This window comes from Hibiscus syriacus, unplaced genomic scaffold (assembly GCF_006381635.1).
Source record: "Hibiscus syriacus cultivar Baekdansim isolate YM2019G1 unplaced genomic scaffold, ASM638163v2 tig00110384_pilon, whole genome shotgun sequence".
NCBI lineage: Eukaryota > Viridiplantae > Streptophyta > Magnoliopsida > Malvales > Malvaceae > Hibiscus > Hibiscus syriacus.
The window spans coordinates 5,657,852-5,670,157 of record NW_024062715.1 but is presented as its reverse complement, the minus strand read 5'-3'; the positions used below and the strand labels follow the sequence as shown (position 1 = coordinate 5,670,157).

Genomic DNA, 12,306 nt, shown 5'->3' with positions numbered 1-12,306 from the left:
ATCCGACGGCGGCCTTGGCCTGAAAAATCTAAAAGAGTGGAACCGAGCATGTATGATCAAACTCATACAGAATATCCTTGCAAATGAGAGGTCTTTATGGGTAGCATGGATTAATGCTTATGTTCTAAAGGGCGAGGACTTTTGGCAAATGGAAGCAGGTTCAACAATGAGCTGGGGCATCAACAAATTGCTTAAGCTAAGAACTGAAGCCCACCCAATCCTTCAAAATGGTACACCACCGATAAGGTTAATTTGGCAAGAGATTATAACTAAGGGGGATAAAGTTCCTTGACAATCTCTAATTTGGTTCCCTCTGAACATTCCAAAGCATAGTATGATAACTTGGATGGCACTGATCGATAGGTTGCCTACTCGAGATCGCCTTCAACACATAGGCATTGTTTCTAATGGAAGCTGCATTTTATGTAATGAGACGTTGGAAACCCGAAACCACCTGTTCTTCGACTGCAAGATTGCCTCTCAATTACGAGAGCATATTTTTCACCCTAATATAATTCACAAGTATGTCCTATCTTGGGAGAACATGATTACTTGGGCAAGCAAAACTTGGAAAGGTAAATCTCTTCTGGTCATTATTCTCAAACTTGCTTGGAACGCCACGATCTACGTTTTATGGGAGGAACGCAACCGAAGAATCTTCAAAGATGCTCTCGAAGCATTGAAGAAATACTTAGCACCATCAAAGATCTTGTTCGTATTAAACTTAGGGGTAAAAATATTAATAGGCTTGATTATGTAAACTACAGTCTTTGTATTGCCTAGGGTATTGACTAATTCCGATCGCTCTTTTTTATTTTTAGTCTGATTTTTCTTTCTATTTCCTGTGATCGGTGATTTTTTGTAGCAAACATTGCTCTTGGATAATAAAAATTCAACTTATCCAAAAAAAAATTTAGAGAAATTTTAATGTTAGTATTATTTTATTTAGTAATATAATTATTTGTTATGTGAGCTTTATTTTATTTTTATTTTATAAAGACGAATTTATTATTCATTGAAAAATTAAATATTAAATATTAAATATTAAGGGTAACCCGACCCAACCCAACCCGACCTATATCTATCCTTTATCCATCCCCAACGATGGATAAGTCTTTGAAACAAAACAAAGTCAAACATAAAATATTATATATGGTCGTCAAAAATACTTAAAAATTTCAAACATAAATTATTTAATAAATATAAAATTAATAACTAAAATAACATATTCCAAATATTCTATTGGTTGCACATCTAGGGGTGTGCAAAAAAATCCGATCCGATCAATCCGATCCGTTGATCCGATCCGAAAATTCGGATATCCGATCCGTTTTTCAATTTTCGAATAGTTCTGAAAATTTTTTCGGATTTTCGGATCGGATACGGATCGAGCAAAATCCAGTTTCGGATTATCCGAAAATCTGAAAAAAAAATTAGGCTATATTATTAGTCCAGAGCTGTTTGGGCTAGTCAAACCTTGTTCTGCCTGTGCCATTTCCTTTTTTTTACTTCTCGCCCGAAATTTCGCTTGATTGTTTCAAATCCTCATTTCATTTCTCTGTTTTTCATCGTCCCCTACTCCTGATTATTTCTCTTACATTCTTACGTGACTTTGGCGCCCTTCAAAGCATTTCACCTAATCCTGTAGCTATAGGCAAGCCAACTACCTTCACCATCTCAGCTTCTACCGGTAAACTTTCCCTTCTTTCAATTTTTCTAATGGTTCTTGCTTTGAGTTTGATTTCATGTTTGATGGTTAATATTTAATTATGAAAAAGAAGAGGGTAGGGTGTTGAACTTTAGAAATCAACGAAATCACTTCATATTTTTTAGGGATTCAATCCTGTTGAACTTTAGATGCCGAATCTTTTTCAGATTAAGTAAAACATGAATAGTTAGTATTGTATCAAGCCAAGCATCAGAGATTTCTATAATATGAGTCTAAGGATTGTATGTTTGTGGAATATGAGTTGCTTTATGGGAGAAACATAATTACTTTACTGGTTTGGATCTCCAGTATGTAGGAACCTTCTTTAGGGTGGTACAAAACTATCCTAAACATAGGCCGAATCTCGGGGAGGTTAAACACGAAGTTTAATTAAGAATCAACCTTCAACCCTCCATATGAACTGTACCGGCATGACCGTAAAACCCCTAAAATGTTCTCTGGCAGTTGAGAGTACCAGCATGACCCTAGACCCGTATCATGAAAGCTAATTCTTCTCAGTGTTCCTTTTGATTTAGAACCTTACATCGGTATCTGATTTCTTAGGCAAATATATTTCAAATCTTGGTGGATATGCTCTTGGTTGCAAAGTTAAATCCAAATTGCTAGACTGGTGCTGTGTTTTGATGGAAAAACTTTGAAATTTTTAAGTACTTAGTGATCCTATCTCTTTTTTTATGTTATTAAGACTTAATACTCTTGTGTGGTATTTTATTTTGAACATCTTGTGTTGATTTGATTGTGTTGTTGAGATTTGATACTCTTGTGTGGTATTTTTAATATGAACATCTTGTGAAGTTTGGTCCTATTGTTTTTCAGATTTTACTATGTTTTATAGAAAGACTCGTTATATGCAGTCCTCAAATACGTTTGAAGTGGAGCTATTTAATTTCATGGTTTACACAGAATGTTCCCACTCTTTTTTTTAAGTTAGTTGCAGTTGTCTTCTATTATTGTATGCCAGGTATCTAACCAGTCATTGAACAACTCGAGCATATGACCAGGACTTGATTTTGGTCATTGAATTGAAGCGACTACCCCAGAGATGGACACGACTTTTTTTAGGTTCCAAAGAAATAAGGATGGGTACAATTTTCTATTTTAGAAAGAAATAGAAACCAAAATTCCTTAAACGCTCCGATTGGGAAATTGGATTTGGATTTTATTTGCAATGTAAATGATAAAAAAATAAAATATATACATTAGAGATAAATAGTTATGATTCAATACAATATAGTAAAAACGTGGAGTGAAGTGGAGCATTAATTTTATGCTTATTAAATGTGTTATTTTAGTATAAGATTGTGAATAATAATATGATAATTTACGCATTTAGTATCTAAATTATTAATTTTAATACTTAAACTTTTAATTTTATGTTGATTAATGCTTTTATTATGTTGTATTTTAAATTTTTTGCACAAAAAAAAAATCGGATTCGGATCCGGATATTCGGATATCCGATCCGAATTTTTGGATATCTGAATTTTTTGGATCGGATACGAATCATTACTTTAGGTATCCGAAATTTTCGGATATCCGAAAATTCGGATCGGATAATATCCGATATCCGATAATGCACACCCCTATGCACATCCTTGAATATTTGTTAATGATTTTAATTAATTTTTTTTATAGATAAAGATGATATTATTTTCATTTTGACAATATAATTCTCCACACTTTTATTTACACCATTGTTGCAAATCTACCGACTTTTCTGCTACTCTGTTTTAATCATTTTAGCCTGTTTTTAATATATAAGTTATGGATTAAAACATGCTTTAAAGCCAGACTATACATTTAAAATTTAATGTTTCTTTTTATTTAAAAATTTAAGTAGAATTATTAAGATCGTTAAAATTCTTTAACAAAATACATTTTCATTACAACACTATCTTTTTTTGTTTACTATTTGATTTTTAGGTTAATATTTTTAGGGTAAATTATAGGTTTAGTACTTAAATTATTAATTTTGTTTTGGTACACAAATTTTTTTTTTCATAATCATATTTAATGTTTAGTTTATATTTCATTTTGATACCCTACCGTTTAAAATTTAATGATGATATTGACAGGTCATCGTAATGTAATGACACATCATCATTAAAAAACTTAATGATGACATTGACCGTTGCTGCTCCTCTGCTTGTTGAACAACGTCTTGCTAACGACTATATATTTTTTTTGAATTCGAAAGAATTCGTCACATCGATATGACGAATTCCATCGATTTTTTTTTATTTTATAAACATTATTTCTTAAAAAAATTAAAATTGTTTTTAATGAGCTCATCACGTCTGCGTGAAGAGTCATTATAACCCAAATTAAATAATGATCTACATGGAACCCACTACATGAGGATTATTAAAAAATAATATTGAGATCATAAGTTCCAAACAAATGTCGTAGTTTGCTAAATAAAATTAAAGTAGACTCAATACTAATTTTTTTTATCATCATAAGGTATTGGGAAAACAAACCCCCAACTAAACAAACAATGAAAAAACCATAGTACAGATAAAATAATATTAACGAAATAAATGAGTGAATCGAATTTTTTAAGTTGAATTTTAACATGTAATATGTCATGTAATTCTTTTTATTTTTTTAATTGTATGTGTAATCTTAATTTTTTTATTAAATGAAAAGATTTTTATATTTTTAAGATAAATATGAAAATTCAAACTGACGTAAATCAAGATAATATAAATATTATTCATCACTTATCAATTAATGAATTTCAAAGTCATTTTAATTTTAAATAATACTAATAATTTCAAAAAAAAAAGTGATATAAATTTATATATACAAATAATTTATCTTGAGATTACAAATATTTATTTATTAAATATAATAATAAGTACATTAGTTTTTGTAGACATCTGTATTCGTTCGGGAGTTACTTCAAAAGTTTTTATGTTTATATTTTATCGTATAGTATTTATATAATATAATGTATATAAATTTTTGAAAATATATATAATATATAATTTTAGAAAATATATGATATATAGGTTTTGAATATATATATTATTTTTTAAAATATATAATTTTTGAAAACATATATAATATATAATTTTTTATTGATAATATATATAATTTTTAAAAGCATATTATATAGTTTTTGAAAATATATAATATATATGCATTATTATTATTATTATTATTATTATTATTATTATTATTATATTATTTATTATTATTATTATTATTATTATTATTATCATCTATTTTTTTAAGATCCAATAAAGGTCAAGTTCAAGTCTAGACCAGTCTAGCATAGGAGAACCCAACAATTAAGCACGCCTGACCCAGTAGGCTGCTCTACGGGGCCCAGAGAGAGTCCAAGTTGTTGAAAACATTTTGATATTTCGATATAACAAATTAAGTTAAATGAATTTTAAGATTTTCCAAAAAGATTTTCTAAGTATATTTGATATAATTATTCGAATATCAAAATATTACTCCAAATCTTTCAAATGTCATTTTTAATCCTTACTCAAGTGTAAAATTAAGTTTTAATCTTAAAATAATTTCAAAATGATTTTACAAAATATTTCGAACCATTTCAAAGCCAAAAATTCAATATTGCTCAGAGGGAACCGATTCCCCCCAAGGGGGTACCAATTCCCCCCTGAATGGTTTGTCTCCGAGAATTCCAGTATACTCGGAGGGAACCGATTCCCCCCAGGGGGTACCGATTTCCCCCACTGCTTAACGGTCGAAATATTTGAATTTTATACTCAGGGAATCGATTCCCCCTATGGGGTACCGATTCCCCCCACGCTCCAAGCTGTTTTATTAATTGATTTCACACTAAAACGGCTATATTATCTTCATTAATGATCCCCAACATTCATAAGTGATTCAAGGTGTATTTAAGCAAGCTCAGAAGCCATTGATCAACAATAAGAAACATCAAGCAACTATAATCAAGAGAGAATCAAAGAGAAAGCATCAAACCTCAAGTTTGAGCATTTCAAGCCTATTTTTCATTCAATTTTCATTTTGCTTTCAAGAACACTTATTGTGCTCAATTGTATTCATTCTTGAGTGTTCTTTTCTTTGTTCTAGAATTGTGCAAACAATCTACCTTGTGAGGATTTCCTTGTAAGTTTGTAAATTTGTATTGTTCTCTTTGGGAGAGAGTGTTCTCAAGAATTTGGGGTATAATTCTTGAGGGTTTGTAAGGTTACTCTTTGTCCTCAAAAGAAAGACAAATTAGTGAATTTGTGGAAAATCCTTAGTGTGAATAGCTAAGGTAGTGGACGTATACTTTGGTTGAGAAAGTCGAACCACTTTAAATCGCTGTGCAATTTCTTTCAATTTTCTGCAAAAGCTTCCACCAAAATTTTATTGCCAATTCACCCCCTCTTGGCCGATTCCGTCAATCGATTAACTCAACAATTGGTATCAGAGCCTAACTCATTTGGAGGTTTAATCGCCTCTTGAGTCGATTCGGGAAGAGTTACATCGATAATCAAAGTCATTAATGGCCTCTACTTCAAACTTCGACTCCGGTCTCGATTCGATGCCCGTCAACAAGCTTTCTTTCTTCAATGGGGCTAATTATGCCTATTGGAAAAATAGGATGATGTACTTCATTCAAGCAAGTGACATGGGAGCATGGAATGTCGTAGAAGAAGGATACTTCAAGCCTCTCACTCATCCAAGATTATGGAGTGAATGAGAGACAAAAATATTCCAGCTCAACTCCAAAGCCATCCATATCATATTTTGTGCTCTTGGACCAGATGAATACGGAAGAGTTTCATCTTGTACAACCGCCAAAGAAATATAGGACAAACTTCAAGTCACTCATGAAGGTACCGATGAGGTAAAGAAATCTAAAATTAGTATTCTAACGCATAGCTATGAAAATTTCAGGATGAAACCAAATGAAGATATCAAAGCTATGACGGATAGATTCTCAACGATTGTCAATGGTCTCAAATCATATGGAGAGATCATTTCAAATGAAAAGCTTGTGAGGAAGTTAGTCTATTCCCTCCCAAAATCGTGGCAATCAAAGAAGACGACAATCATCGAGTCTAAGGATCTAACGTCCTTAACTCTTGAAGAGCTGATTGGTTCACTCCTCACTCATGAAATGATGCTTGAAGATGAGGTGGACCTTGATAAGATTGAATAGACACCAAAGGAGAAGGAGAAGAAGAAAAACATTGGAGTTACTCTCAAATCCACAAAAAATGAGAGTGATTCGGATGAAGATGACGATGACGAGGAAATGGCATTGTTTGCCAAACGGTTCAGAAAAATGATGAGACCTTACCGAGGAAGAAAATTCAAACAAAATGAAGGCCTCAAAAATGAACCAAAACTCGATTATTTGCTATGAATGCAAAAAGCCAGGGCATGTCAAATATGATTTCCCACAATTGAAGAGAAAGGGTCAATCAAAGAATAAGCACAAGGCTCATGTGGCTACATGGAGCGATGAAGAAGGTTCCGATGAAGAGGAACAAGAAGTAGCAAACTTGTGCTTGATGGCATTCGGGGAAGATTCTAAGGTAACCTCTAACTCATCTGATTTTGATGATTTATCCTATGATGAGTTATTAGAGGAATATAATGGGTTGGCTTTGGATTATGAGAAATTATTTTTAAAATATAAAAATGATGTTTCAAAATTAAAAAAATTAAAATAAACTCATATCTAAAACCAACAACGATCTTGAAAGTAAAATCAAAGATTTGCAAATCAAACTAGAAGAGTTTGAAAAGAAAAATTTGGATTTGCAAAATTTACTTTCAAAGGTCAATGATGATCATCAAAAGAAAATTGATGATCTTAAAACTTCTTTTGATAAAGTTGGAACAAAACATTTTGAAAAAGGTGGAAATTCAAAATCCAACTTTGTTAGAAAAAGTTTTAGAAACTACAATCATAGAGGTCCCCAAAGAACCTCTAATGGAAAAATCGTTAGAAGTATGTGGGTTCCTAAAGAACTCATTACTACTAAAGATAAAAATATCCTACACAAATGGATACCTAAGGGGACTAGGATTTTGGAAACTAATGAATATGGACCCAAAAGAATTTGGGTACCAAAAATAAAAAATTAATCTATGTTTGTAGGGAAAGGAGCATTGCTACAAGGCACGGGAAACAAATTCAAATTCATGGTACCTTGATAGTGGATGCTCAAGACACATGACCGGAGACAAAAGCCGGTTCATTGAGCTTAACGCCAAAAATGGAGGAGAAGTGACTTTTGGAGACAATTCAAAAGGTCACATTGAAGGTATTGGTACAATAGGTAATACCTCTTCCATACAAATTAAAAATGTTTTATATGTGAATGGATTAAAGCATAATCTATTGAGTATTAGTCAATTATGCGATAAAGGATTCAATGTCTTATTTGAAATTAATGGTTGTAAAGTCATTGACATTTCATCTAATCGGATTATGCTTGTTGGTCATAGAATAGGGAACATTTACATGGTGCATTTAGATTCTTTTGATATGACTAATTTATGCCTAGTTGCTAAGGATGAACATGATAGTTGGTTATGGCATAGGAGACTAGGACATGCTAGTATGAGTGTTTTGCAACGGCTAATTCAAGGTGATTTAGTTCGAGGGTTGCCTAAGCTTAAATTTGATAATGATAAAATATGTGATGCTTGTGCTAAAGGAAAACAAAAGCGTGTTTCTTTTAAATCCATTAATGACGTATCAACTAGTAGAGTAATACAATTGATCCATGTAGATCTTTTTGGGCCAACTAGGACTACTAGCTTGGGTGGAAAACAATATGCATTTGTCTTGGTAGATGACTATTCTAGATATACTTGGGTTCTATTCTTAAGTACTAAAGATGAAGCATTAGAAAAATTCATCACATTTTCAAAAGTAATCCAAAACGATAAAGGTTACTCTATAACTAGTGTTCGGAGTGATCATGGCACTGAATTTGAAAATCTTAGATTTACTGAATTTTGTAATTCTAATGGTATTAGTCACAATTTTTCAGCACCTAGAACCCCTCAACAAAATGGAGTTGTTGAGAGGAAAAATCGAACTTTAGAAGAAATGGCTAGAACCATGCTTTGTGAAAATAATTTGCCAAAATATTTTTGGGCGGAAGCCACAAATACCGCTTGTTATGTTGTAAATCGAGTAATGATTAGGCCAATTTTAAAGAAAACTCCATATGAAATTTTCAAAAATAAAAAGCCTAACATTAGCTATTTTCATCATTTTGGATGTAAATGTTTTGTTTTGAACAACGGTAAAGAAAACATTGGCAAATTTGATGCTAAAAGTGATGAAGGAATTTTTCTGGGTTATTCCTTAAATTCTAAAGCTTATCGAGTATTTAATAAAAGAAATTTAGTTGTAGAAGAGTCTATACATGTTGTTTTCGATGATAATCCCCTTTCGAGGAAGGATTTTTGTGTTAACGATGATATAGGGATTATAAATATAAATGACGTTAGACATGACGTTGGAGAATCATCATCAAAGGAAGAAACGAAAGATGAGGAAACTCATGATCCCCTCAAGAATCCAACCATTGAAGAAAGGGAAGTATCTTATCCAAGAGAGTACAACTATGTCAAGGATGGTGAGATTATAGGTGATCCATCCAAAGGGGTAACAACTCGATCTTCTCTTAGAAATATTTGTAATTATGTTGCATTTATTTCATGCATAGAGCCTAAGAATATTAAAGAAGCATTAAATGATGAACATTGGATTATGGCTATGCAAGAAGAATTAAATCAATTTGAGAGAAGTAAAGTATGGACATTAGTTGAAAGGCCTAGTAATAAATCTACTGTAGGTACTAGATGGGTGTTTAGGAATAAGCTTGATGAGAGTGGTAATATAGTGAGAAACAAGGCTAGACTTGTTGCTCAAGGGTATACTCAAGAAGAGGGCATAGACTATGATGAAACATACACTTCCATAGCTAGGATGGAAGCAATTAGAATGTTATTAGCATTTGCATGTTTTCATGAATTTAAATTATATCAAATGGATGTTAAAAGTACATTTTTAAATGGTTTTATAAAGGAAGAAGTGTATGTGGAACAACCTCTAGGTTTTGAAGATTCAAAATTTCCAGATCATGTTCTTAAATTGACAAAAGCACTTTATGGTTTAAAACAAGCTCCTAGAGCTTGGTATGAAATATTGTCAAATATTTTAATTGAAAAAGGTTTTTCAAAAGGGAAGGTTGACACTACGTTGTTTTTAAAGAACAAAGGTAAAGATTTATTAGTAGTTCAAATTTATGTTGATGATATAATATTTGGTTCTACTAATGATGTTCTTTGCCAAGAATTTTCTAAGCTAATGCAAAGTGAGTTTGAGATGAGCATGATGGGGGAGCTCTCATTTTTCTTGGGACTCCAAATCAAGCAAAGAAGAGATGACATCTTCATCAATCAAGCTAAGTACGTCAAAGATATGCTCAAAAAGTTTGGACTGGAAATGGCAAACCTCACGACACTCCAATGAGCTCTTCAACAAAGCTTGATTTAGATGAAGGAGATAAATGTGTAGATGTTAAATTATATAGGTCAATGATTGGCTCTTTGCTTTATCTAACTGCAAGTAGACCGAACATTATGTTTAGTGTTTGCTTATGTGCTAGATTTCAATCATGTCCTAAGGAATCACATTTACTAGCTGTTAAGAGAATCTTTAGATACCTTAAGGATACTCCTAGTTTAGGACTTTGGTATCATAGAGACTCTAGCTTTAACTTGCATGTCTTTTCTGATGCGGATTATGGAGGATGCAAATTAGATAGGAAAAGCACCTCCGATACTTGCCAATTCCTTGGAAATATGCTGATTTCTTGGTTTTCAAAGAAACAAAATTGTGTTGCATTATCTACCACTGAAGTCGAATACATTTCAGCTGGTAGTTGTTGTGCACAAGTTTTATGTATGAAACAACAACTTTTTGATTATGGAATTTAAGTAGGTATCATTCCTATCAAGTGTGACAATACTAGTGCTATTTGTCTCACTAAAAATCCCATCCAACACTCTAGAACTAAGCACATCGAAATAAGACATCACTTCATTAGAGACCATGTCACTAAGGAAGATGTAGTTCTAGAATTTGTTGATACTTTGCACCAATTAGCGGATATCTTTACAAAACCTTTAGACAAGGAAATATTTTGGACATTTAGGAGAGAATTAGGTTTGACCAATCTATCTTCACTTAGTGTTTAAAATAATTTTAGCATTTTTTAGACTAAATGAAAAATGCTTAGAATAATAATTTTTTGATTGCATTCATTGCTATTAGTTAGGGGGAGTTTATGATTCTTGATGAAAATTAACTTTATGTTCAAATATAGTTTAAAGATTAATTTGATTGTTTGAACATGATTAATTTTTCATTCCCGATTAATTCTCAATATATGAGTTGCCAATACCACTAGAGAAAGTTAATTTAGCATTTTGTGTGTTTAAAATCATATTTTAGCATTTTGGTATAGAGGGAATCGATACCCTCATGAGGGAACCGATTCCCCCTTTGAAGAGGAACCTATTCCCCCTAGGGGAATCGATACCCCCCCTGGGGTTCTGGAATTTAACACGGGCAGAACACCCAAAAATCCTAAAACCCTCTTCTTTCTCTCATTGCCGCCGTTCTTCCCCTCTACTCTCTCAAATCTCCATTTTGCCTCGAATCAACGATTTTAATCGGAATTCACTTCAAATATCATCTTCTAAACTTGCTAGCATCATTAAAATTGTGCAAACAACATCAAAATCCACTCAATCTCATCTTTCAAGGTAAATTTTTCTAAACTCTCTATTTCATTGATTTTGATCATAGGACTAGTTTTAATTAGTTCTATATAGAAATAGTGATCGGGCATTGATTGTTTAGTGATTAGAAACTAGATATTACAACTAATTTCATCAAAAACACAAGAATTTTCCAAAAATTTTGAAATTTTCGAAATAAAAAAAATGTTTTTCAAATTATTGTGTTTTAATTGAATTATGTTGTTTTATGAAAACTATACATATATTGTTTTTCAAAATCCTATTTTTCAATAGTTTTCAAAAACTTTACCCATTAGGATTGATTTAGAGAACCTTGAAATATTGAGGACTCAATTGAGTTTTGGGATTGATTGAATTGCATACATGTGTTTTCTAAATTTCAGGTTATCCATTCTATTTCGATTTCCTAAACCATGTCCAATCCTAAACGTGCTAGGTCATCATCTAGTCGCTCACACCGTCAACCAAATCCACCTCCAAATCCTCCTCCTATTCCTGAAATTCCAATTCCTAATCCTAATCCAGTTGATCCCAATTTAACTATCCAAAATTCATGCTTCAATCATCCTGGTCCCAGAAATCATCGTTTTTGGTATTATCAATATTTCGACTCTTACAAAATTAGAGAAGAACGTATCCCTTCTCGTCAAGCTATGTTAGATATTAATTTTAAATATCTTACTCTTTTACAAGAGTGGAAATTCAATAAACTTTGTGACCTTGAACCTATAGTTTACCATCAACTTGTTCGAATTTTTTATTCTAATGCCATTTGTGTCAAAAACCGA

At 32.0% G+C, this 12,306-nt stretch overlaps 1 long non-coding RNA gene across 1 annotated transcript; it reads left to right on the top strand.

Moving 5' to 3' along the window:
• Positions 1 to 1,465: 1,465 nt before the first annotated feature.
• On the top strand, positions 1,466 to 2,980 carry LOC120122195. The gene is made up of 2 exons (XR_005516055.1): positions 1,466 to 1,690; positions 2,691 to 2,980. It is a non-coding gene; the product is annotated as an uncharacterized LOC120122195 (long non-coding RNA).
• Positions 2,981 to 12,306: the final 9,326 nt, after the last annotated feature.